The sequence below is a fragment of the Rousettus aegyptiacus genome, unplaced genomic scaffold, assembly GCF_014176215.1.
Source record: "Rousettus aegyptiacus isolate mRouAeg1 unplaced genomic scaffold, mRouAeg1.p scaffold_m13_p_14, whole genome shotgun sequence".
In the NCBI taxonomy this organism is placed as follows: domain Eukaryota; kingdom Metazoa; phylum Chordata; class Mammalia; order Chiroptera; family Pteropodidae; genus Rousettus; species Rousettus aegyptiacus.
Genome location: NW_023416289.1, coordinates 30,896,593 through 30,907,198, shown reverse-complemented (window position 1 = coordinate 30,907,198; position 10,606 = coordinate 30,896,593).

The window sequence follows — 10,606 nt, the reverse complement described above, 5'->3', positions numbered from 1 at the left end:
TTTTGTAAAAACAATTTCTAAGCCCATGTCAAAATGTGGTAGTATAGGAAGTAGCAAGAAGGCAACAGATTGCACCAGTTTAGAGAGACCATGGCAGCTGTGGGGTTACATATTTAAGAAACAATGCTCATGTAAGCACCCAATTTTAAAGGTAAGTTTGATTTCACAAGATCAAGCAAGCATCATGTGCTTAAAGTCTCAGGCATAGAGTTAGAACAGAGAGGTGTGCTGACAGCCAGGCAGGAGGAAAACACAGCTGCAAAGTACATGAAGTTCACCTGTTGCTGAATTCAGCTAACCAGGCTTTACCCACAACAGAGGCACCTGGCAGGGCCAACTCACCTGAAAGCTCCAGACCCTGTCAAAAAGAGATGGGAAAGAACCAAATGTGATTTCAATGAGAGGTCCTGAAGATAGTTCCCAAGCTCCAAAGAAGATGCAAAATACAGGCTTCTCCCAGCTCTTACTGTGGGGTTAACATTTTTTTCTTTTGACTAGAACCCATGCTACAATATGGTGTTTCCCAAACTTTTCCAGAACAGCTCACGATGGAAATATTTATACATCACACTGGGGTGAAGAGTCAAGACTCTTTATGGGAGTTCACTACACTGGGGCTCCAGCCACTCTGTCCCCTTGAGGCTAAAAGGTGTCGGTATCTGTACCTGTAAACTGTCCTCCCCACGGCCAACAAGTAGTGGGAAGCATTTTTTTTAATTGCTCCAGAATAAGTTGTATATCATGGTGACCAGAGTTAATAATACTGTATTGCATATTTGAAAGTTTCCAAGAGAGTAGATCTTAAAAGTTCTCATAACAAGAAAAATATTTTTGTGACTGTATGGTGATGGATATTAACTAGACTTATTGTGATGACCATTTCAAAATGTATACAAACATCGAGTCATTATATTGTACATCTGACACTAATGTTATATGTCAATTATACCTCAATAAAAAAAATTCCTCCACAACATAAAAAGATGAAAAGATTCCCAATGCATTTTTAAAGACAGTTAAATCCTAGTAGTAAAACCTGACAAAGAAAACACAAAGAACTACAGACTAATTTCATTTACCAATATAGGCGCTGAAGTCTCTTTAAATATGCTACCAAATGAAACCCAGGACAAATAAAACCAAAAGGTAAGCCACGGTCATGTAGGCTAAAAGGTTTATACCAGGAATGCAGGAGGTTTTAATACTGATCGGTCACAAATATGGCTAGCTCACGGCACAACAAGCAACCAAAAGCTGTCTTGAGCAGACTGGCTCTTGCAGGCACCACGGGGTGATGTTAAGTGTTGGTAAGTTAAAGTCGCTCTCTCATCACAGGAATGATATTCTGGTTCTGCAAAGGGCCTGAGTGGAGAGTGATCTGTTCTTTTAAGTTTTTGCTCCCCTGCTAAAGCACCTTTTAAGCCCCCAAAAGAAGGGAGAAAGGGAGAGAAGACAAAGCATTAGTAATGGCAGAAGGGGAAGTCCAAAATAGTGACCCCCAGTCACTCAGATCAGTCTCTCCTGTTAGTGTGTTCATGGTGAGTGTGGGAGATAGTAGGGAAAAGCTTATCTGCGTTTTCCAGAACTGGCATAATTCTTTAAAATGGGCCCAAGAACATTCTCCATCCCCTCCCTCCCAGATTCTCTCCTTCCTCACATGTAGTTCAAATCATCTTACCTCGGAGTCATCAGTTCTAAAAGGTAGTCTGTACTTCCTCAGTTTTAAAGTATTCTAACTGATTTTATGAAAAAAAAAAATGAAAAACAAGTTTAGCCCCAAAGCTGGCTTCATCATTTGTCAGCTGATTTTTAAGAATTTAGTTTTATTTCTTAGACAGTTTGCATCAGCCAAGAAGGAGTAAACATAGTAATTATGGCATTCTACCCAAAGGCAGAAGCCTAACGCCTGCCCAGGGTTTTTCCCAGACACCTTGGTTATCTGTTATGGACTTGGTCTGTCCGTCGGAGAAAGCCTTGTTCATAGTTCCCACTAATACTGTATATCTGTCAGATTATCCTTGTTTCTAGCATATTTTTCATAGCTCATTGTTGTGTTATTCGCTACAAGATTTTTTTTAAGTATGAACCATACACTATTAAACAAAAATTAAACTTTGTCCCACTTATTGCCTTCTATATTGAATTCCCTTCATCTGATTAATACTCTAAACTCTTCTCGCTTTGCTTCCCTCTTTTTATTTATTTTTAGCCCTCCTGCAGAATTGTTTTTAAACAACTTATAATTAGGTTTAATTTTTTCTAGTTTTATTGCAATATAATTGATATACATAGTAGAAGTTTAAAGTATATAACATAATGATTTGATATATGTATACATTGTGAAAGGATTACCTCAATAAGTTAACATTCATCATCTCATACTTACAATTTTTTTCCTTGTGATGAGAACTTTTAATATCTACTTTTAGCAATTTTCAAATGTGCATACATGTCTGAGGACTGCAGCATCAACGATAGTCCTCATGTTGTACGTTATATCCCTAGAACTGGTTTATCTTATAACTGGAAGTTTGTACCTTTTGACCACCTTCCCCCGCCCCAATTCCCCCACCACTCATCACCCACCACCATCAACTACAAATCTAATCTCTATTTCTATGAGGTTTTTTTTTTAGATTCTACATATAAGTAGGATCATACGGTATTGTCTTTAACTTATTTCACTTAGCCTAATTTTTTCACAAATGTCACAAAATTTCACAAATTTTTTGGCTGAGTATTCCGTTGTGTGTGTGTGTGTGTGTGTGTGTGTGTGTGTGTGTGTGTATCCATTCACTCATCGATGGACACTTGTTTCCATGTCTTGGCTATTATAAATAATGCTGTAATAAATATGGGGATGCAGATATCTCTTCAGAATAGTGCTTTAGGTTCCTTAAGATATATATCTAGAAGTAGGATTGCTGTATCATATGGTAGTTCTGGTTTTAAATTTTTACGGAACCTTCGTACTGTTTTTCATAGTGGCTGTACCAATTTACATTCCTACCAAGAGTACACAGGGGTTCCCTTTTCTCCACATCTTTGATAACACTTTTTTTTTAATAACCATTTTAACAGATGTGAAGTGATATCTCATTGTGGTTTTGATTTGCATTTTCCTAATAATTACTGACATTGAGCACCTTTCCACTTACCTGTTAACCATCTGAATATCTTCTTTGGGAAAATGTCTATTCAGGTCCCTTGTCCATTTTTAAATTGGATTTGTTTTTTTGTTTGTTTCGCTATATGAGTTCCTTATATATTTTGGATATTAGCCCATTCTGTAGGTTGCCTTTTCATCTCGTTAGTAATTGCCTTTGCTGTGCAGCTTTTTAGTTTTATGTAGTTCTACTTGCTTATTTTTAATTTGGTTGCTTGTGCTTTAGGTGTCATATCCAAAAAATTATTGCCAAGACCTACATCAAGGAACTTTGTTCCTATGTTTTCTTCTAGGAGTTTAATGGTTTCAGGTCTTACATTCAAGTCTTTAATCAATTTTGAGTTAATTTTTATGAGTAATGTAAGATAGGGGTCTAGTTTCGTTCTTTTGCATGTGAATATCTGATTTACCAGCACCATTTATTGGAGACTGTCTTTTCTACACTAAGTGTTCTTTGTTAAATATTAGTTGACCATCTTTGGTCTAGATGGCTGTTCTTATGCCAGTACCATACTGTTTTTACAGTTTTGTAATATAGTTTGAAGTCAGGAAGTATGATGCCTCCAGCTTTGTTCTTTCTCAGGATTGCTTTGGCTATTCGGGGTCTTTTGTGGCTCCACAGGAATTTGAGGATTGTTTTTTCTATTTCTGTAAAAAAAAAAAATCCACTCTTGATACAGATTTATTGACTCTATAGATGGCTTTAGGTAGTACGGTCATTTTAACAATATTAACTCCTCCATTCCAAGAACATGAGATATCTTTCTATTTTTTGTGTCTTCTTCAATTTCCTTCATCAAAGTCTTATAGTTTTAAGTGTAGAGATCTTTCACCTCCTTGGTTAAATTTAATCCTAAGCATTTCATTGTTTTTGATGCTTTTTTAAATGGGAGTGTCTGTTTTCTTTCTTTTTCTGTTGTCAGCGCATAGAAATGTTCCTGATTTTTGTATGTTGATTTTGTATCCTACAACTTTAATGCATTTCTTGATTATATCTAGCTGTTTTATATCTAGAAAATCCTAGAGTCTTTAGGATTTTCTCTATATAAAATCATGTCATCTGTAAGTAGACAATTTTACTTCCAACTATGACTTCTAGTACATCAGGTCCTCAAAAACTGCATTTCATTCAATGGTATTTTGTAATAACACTGATGAGAAAAAAAATTGATTCCTGGCCGGGACCACTGTCTGTGTGCTGTTTGCACTTTCTCCCCAAGTCTATGTGGGTTTTCTCTGGGTCCTCCAATTTCCTCCCACATCCCAGAGATGTGCACATCAGGTTAATTGGCATGTCTACATTGTCCCGGGATGTATTAATATGGGTGTGGGTGCATGTACTCTGTGATGGAAGGGCATCGTGTCCAAGGTGGGGTCCTGCCTGCCACCCTGAGCTGCCAGGATAGGTTCCAGCCACCTGTGACCCTAAACTGGAATAGGCAGGTTGGAAAATAATTCTCTTGTTTATATTAATGTTTCTTAAATGTATGCATAGCTCACATTTATTTCAATATTTAATATTAGAATCGTTTGGGTCTTTATTCATAAATTTGGTGTTTTTATGACCAGAAATAAGCCACAAGAACTTAATTCTTGTTTATATCAATTAACCTATGGTTAGAATTTTTTTTGTTATATGTTGTTAAAGTCACGATTTCCAAGAATCTATTGATGATGTTAAATGAGAACTTGTACACTGTACTGAGTTGAACAGGAGTAGTGAGAATGGGCATCCTTTTCTTGTTCCTGATCTCAGAGAAGAAACTTCTATGATGTTAGCTGTGGGTTTGTCATATGGCTTTTATTTTGTCATATGCTTTTTCTGTATCTATTAAGATCACTGATTTTTCTTTCATTCTATTTATGTGATATATCACATTTACTGATTTGCATATGTTGAACCATCCTTGCAGAGCAGGGATAAATCTAACTTGATCATAGTATATGATCTTTTTAATGTGCTACTGAATTAAGTTTGCTAGTATTTTGTTTAGAATTTTTGCATCTGTATTCATCAGGGATATTGGCCTGTAGTTTTTGTCTTTTGTAGTATCTTTATCTGGCTTTGGTATTGTTATAATGCTGGCCTTATAAAATGAGTTTGGGAGAGTTCCCTCCTTTTGAATTTTTTGGAAGAGTTTGAGGATCGGCATAAATTCTTCAAATGTTTTCTGTAATTGACCAGTGAAGCCATCTGGTCCTGGGCTTTTCTTTGTTGGGAGGTTTTTGATTACTGATTCAATCTCCTTATTTGTTACAGGTCTGTTCAGATTTTCTATTTCTTCTGATTCAGTTTGGTAGGTTTATGCTTCTAGAGTTTTATCCTTTTCTTCTAGGTTGTCCAGTTTGTTGACCTATAGTTGTTCATAGTAGTTTCTTATGACCTTGTTTCTGTGGTATCCATTGTACTGTCTCCTCTTTCATGTATTTTATCGATTTGGGTCCTCTCTTTTTTCTTGGTTAGTCTAGCTAAAGGTTTTTCAGTTTTATCTTTTCAAAGAACCAACTGTTAGTTTTGTTAATCTTTTTTTTTTCTGTCTCTATTTTATTTCTGCCTAATCTTTATTACTGCCTTCTATCTGCTAACATTGGGCTTAGTTTGTTTTTCTAGTTCCTTTAGATAATTAGGTTTTAAAACATTTAAACTGATATTCTTTATCTTTTAATAAACTTAACCCATTTCTTTGTGCGTTGTTAGGGCTGATTTTTATTCTGACCTGAACCATTCTATTCTAAGCTTTTGACTTTTGTTTCATTGCCATTTCCATTATTTTCTATCTTTTGCATTAGAGGTTACACTTTGTTTTTGACAGATTTGAAAGTGACCATTCTACTTTGAATTCCATTAGCTACTTTCACATTTAAAAATACTTAAATAGGTACTTATTATCACAAAACTTCAGCTATTGATTCCTTCCTCTCATGTCTTTTCTCATTCCTCCTACAGCCACTTACTGTTTATAAAAATAAAATCTGGATTACTGAACCAAATTGTTTTTATGAAAAAGTGGTTTTTTTACAAAATATGTTAAAATTTGAATTATTTTTAACATTTGCAGTAATTTATAGCCATATTATTCACATTTACTTCCTGTTTAATTGAATTCCACACTCACCAACAGGACTTCTATTATGCACTTATTCTTTAGAAGTTTTTATTTTGATTAATCATCCAGTCATCTATGGGATTTCTATGAAGCAAATTTTTTCAGAATAGGCGAAATCATCAGAGCCTATATATATATATATGAGATTTATACCTGTGGCTTTCACATACAATTGATATAGAATTATTGAGCCCACAAGCCCTTTTCCTCTCAATGTATTATATAAACTGTCTAGTACACCCTGTTATTCTATTACACACTCAGAAGCCTGATTTTTACCTCTGTGAGCAATCTTTTCTTCCTGAAACTCTGTGCATTCTTTATCATTGAAATTCAAAAGTCATCCAGGCATTGGACAATTTTTGTTAATTTTGCTTTAACTGCAACAGGACCTTTTAACTGAAGATCAACACCTTTCTTCAGCTCAAGAAAACTTATTCTCTTGTCTAAATAATGCTTTTCTTCTATTTGTTGTAGAATTTTCTTTTAGATATGCCATAATCCACATACTGGATGCCCATTCTCATCTGTTTTTTTCAGAGGCTGTAGTAAAAAAGGGGCTCAGGAACAAAATAGTTCAGAGATCCAAGTCTGTCTTAAGACAAGAGTATGTGCAGATTCTGAGTAGGGATAGAACTTTGAGTACTCAAGAAACAGAAAGACCCTTCTGATAGGAGTGTAGAGAGGGGTGAATGATGATATCAGAGAGAAAGGTGAAGCCTTGTAGGCCACAGTAAGTTAATTTGGTTTTTAAATGTGAAGAAAAGCCACTGAAGGGTTTTAAGGGCAGCAACAGGACATGACTTACATGTTATATGTTGTAATGTCAAGATTGCTTTGCCAACTTAATGGGAAAATACGGTGTGAGAAGAAGAATGAAAATGAAGACTAGCTCTGAGGCTATTACAGTTAGCTGGTAAGAGCTAACTGTGGCTCAGACTAAAGTGATAGTGGTGCAGAGGAAAGCAGATGAGAAATGCAAGATAACTGGGTCAACAGGACTTGCCGGTCATCTGGATAGGAATGAAGGAAAGGGAGGAATGAAGAAGAACTAAGATTTTTAGCTTAAATAACTGGAAGGTTTCTGATATCTGGAAGACTGTGCTAAGGGGAACCTGCTTAGGGAGGAAAAATTATATGTTAGGAAACAAGCTAAACTGTTTTAACAAAGAAACCTAAAAATACAGTGGCTTATATAAAACAGAAGTGTATTTTCTTTCATATAACAAGCTAGAGGTGAGCAGTCCACATCTGGCAGACAGTTATGCCTCAACATCTGGCTCCTGTCTCTGGGACCAAGTAAGCTGCTGCAGTAGTCACCATTTCCAGCCAGTGAGAATGGGAAAAGAGAATGTCGAGAGCAAGCAATTTCCTTGTAACAGATATGACTTGGAAGTTGTATAAGAGTGAAATATTCTCCAGTAAAGTAGTCACTAGGGCAAGACAGGGAGTAGTGATATTTTCAAGCGCCAGCTCCCAAGAAAGAAAAAAAAAAAAGCTAACAACATCACCGCCAGGATGCAGATAACAGAATTGGCTACCAGGCCCTGTTTGCTGTAAGAGTCCCCCCCAAAACAACATTTTTGCACCAGACGATAACAGCCAACTTCTGCTTCTATAATCTGCTTAATGTATAACTAGGGTGTAGTTCTAAGAGATGTCCTGTATAAAGATATACTAATGGCTAATTTCTGCTTCTGTAAACCTGCTTGCTTGTTTGATGTGGTTTTAGGCTTTATAAGCTACCTCCTCTGAAAGCTCAGGGCTGATTCTCTTAGTGGGGAGAGTCAGTCACCGGCCAGCTAATAAAGGCTCATAATTAATCTTAATTGGCTCTGTGGGTCTTAGATTTGAACACACCACAACAGTTGCTTACATCACCTAAGAAGAGAAGGGGTCTTAGAACAAGTATTGAAGGACTCTAACATCTAAAAATCAGTTTGAGGAGAAATTAGATACCAAAATGGCTAAAGGGGAGCAAGGAGAGTAAAATTGTCCAAAGTTACAGAAAGATTGAAAAAAAATAGAGGTTTGAGAAGAGAAACTATGAAATAACTATATATGCTCAAATGTGAGGGCTCCCAACACACACACACACACACACACACATGCACGCATGCACGCACACGCATCAGCCCTCTGAAGAGTGGAAGTCCCCTTATATTTGGGTCCTTATATCTATCTCCCACATTATAGGGCATTCTTATTTTTATTAACAAAGAACTGTGAGGGCAAGCCATGCTAGCCTTAAATATTAATGCCAGACTAGTTTTGTGTTCTTATGGTCATCCAAAAGAATCAGGAAAAAAGGCAATGAAAATGTATACCGACTTAGTATGTAGTCCTTAGTTTATCACTGAAGTTTCAAGAGATTATACAGTAACATAGAAAACAAGTTTTCCTGGCTGTGCCCTGGACAAGATGGTATGGTGTAAGGATGCTAGCGAGGAGGGGTAGGAACAAGTAATCGGCTTTCTGCTTCTCTATCTGTATTGTCTCCCGATCAAGGGAAGGGAACTCTGTCAGACCGCAAGGTACAGGGCCCTTATGATTTCTCTCTCGTGTGGACTTGAAATGGAGAGCAAGACACCGACAAGTAAACAAACAAAAACCAATTCGACACCTCAGACAGGAGGAGACCCATGTGGATCAGAGATTAAGAGCAGTAGGGGGAAACAATATGTGTGTAAAGGGGCTCAGCATTTGGGAGAAAGTGACACACCAGGCAGCGAGTGCTGAGCAGTCCACGCAGGTGACGGATGTTGGAGTAGAATGCAGCACCCGACATGTTGGTAAGGGTGTTAAGCCACGTAGCCCCACTAGGTTTCATTGAGTCAAATGGACAGACTGCAGTAGGTTTTGAGGTGCCGAACCCTAGTCTGGCATTCTCCTGATGACAGATTTCTGAACACACTGGGACGTTGTTTGGATTAGCTGAGATCCTTTTCCATCTTGTCAAAGAGCAGCTTAACAGACTATTGGAGTCACTTGAGTGCCATTTGAAACAGAGCAGCAGTCCTGGTGCCTCAGTGTTTCCTGAGACCATGTCCATCACAGCCCTCCTGTGTTCAACTTCCTAAGAAGTCGGCTCCTCCAGAGCCGGAAGAGGGGCAAGGTAATCCATTCTGGAATAGAGGAGGGAGAAATAGGGAAATAAAAAGGCTGGGACGCTGCTGACAGAGGACACCTGGGACCTTTTCTCAGTATGTTTAGAAAAGTTCAACCTTGGAGAACAATGGACAAATTTGTCAAGAACAAAGTCTGTCTGAAACTATCGTGATTGCTCCCCGCCAGAAACAATCAGGATTCCTTATGGGACTGTACAGGATGCAAGCCCTTTCCCGAGGCAAAAACTGCTCCATGGATCATTGGGTCAATTCTTTTCACACATCAAATGAGAATGGGGGTGGGGGAAGGAGAAAGGTACCAGAGAATCAAATGGTGGCTGCTGGGTGTGGCAAGCACCCTGGGCCCACTGCTGAGTTCTCTGGAATTCACACATGTTGATATGGCTGGCCACTCGAAATACGGGTCACCTCACACCCTTTTCAAGGTCACTAGAAATTCCATACATGAAAAAGGGTGATGTCTAAGGTAACTTGGAGCTAATGAAGGTTCCCTACCCACTACTGAGGAAACTGTCTGAGAGACACCGCAGCCAGTCCCCTCCTCAGCCAACTGGGCCCTGGACCAAGCTGTGTCCTCAGGAGGATTGTGCCTCCCCGATGGCAAGCGTGTCAGCCACCTCCTGAGAACAGGAGATTCTGGTCCTGACATGGTTGCTGGCCTGAACGGGTTGCGGGCAACCCGATGGTTGTGGGGAAACAGCGCACGAAGCTTCATCTAATGATTCTGGGCTTGGGTGTGTGGTGGGTTGGGATCTTATCGGGTGCATTTCTTTTTCTTACTCACACTAAAGTGGATGCACCATGCACCCACATCATTAAACACACTTGAATTTCATAGAACTCATAGAAATGTTCGAGTATGCACACACACGAGGGCGCTCACATATTTCTACCTGCCTGGATATCACACAACCACATTTCTATCTCACACACATTTACATACACACACACACACACACACACACACACACACACGGACATGGACACTGTCTAGAGTGAGGGACATAGAACAGGTCCACCACACCCAAAGCCGGCCAGAAAAGTGAGGCAAGCCATGGCTGTGCCTCTTTGATACAGACACATTAAGACCTCCAAAGTCGAGGAGACCTCCCGGCCTGTCTCTTAAGGCCTCCAGGGGCCTTTCCCTTTGGTGTCCTTTATGCCTGGGCCTAGCTTGGTCTCCTCAGCCCTGTGACTTCCTGGCC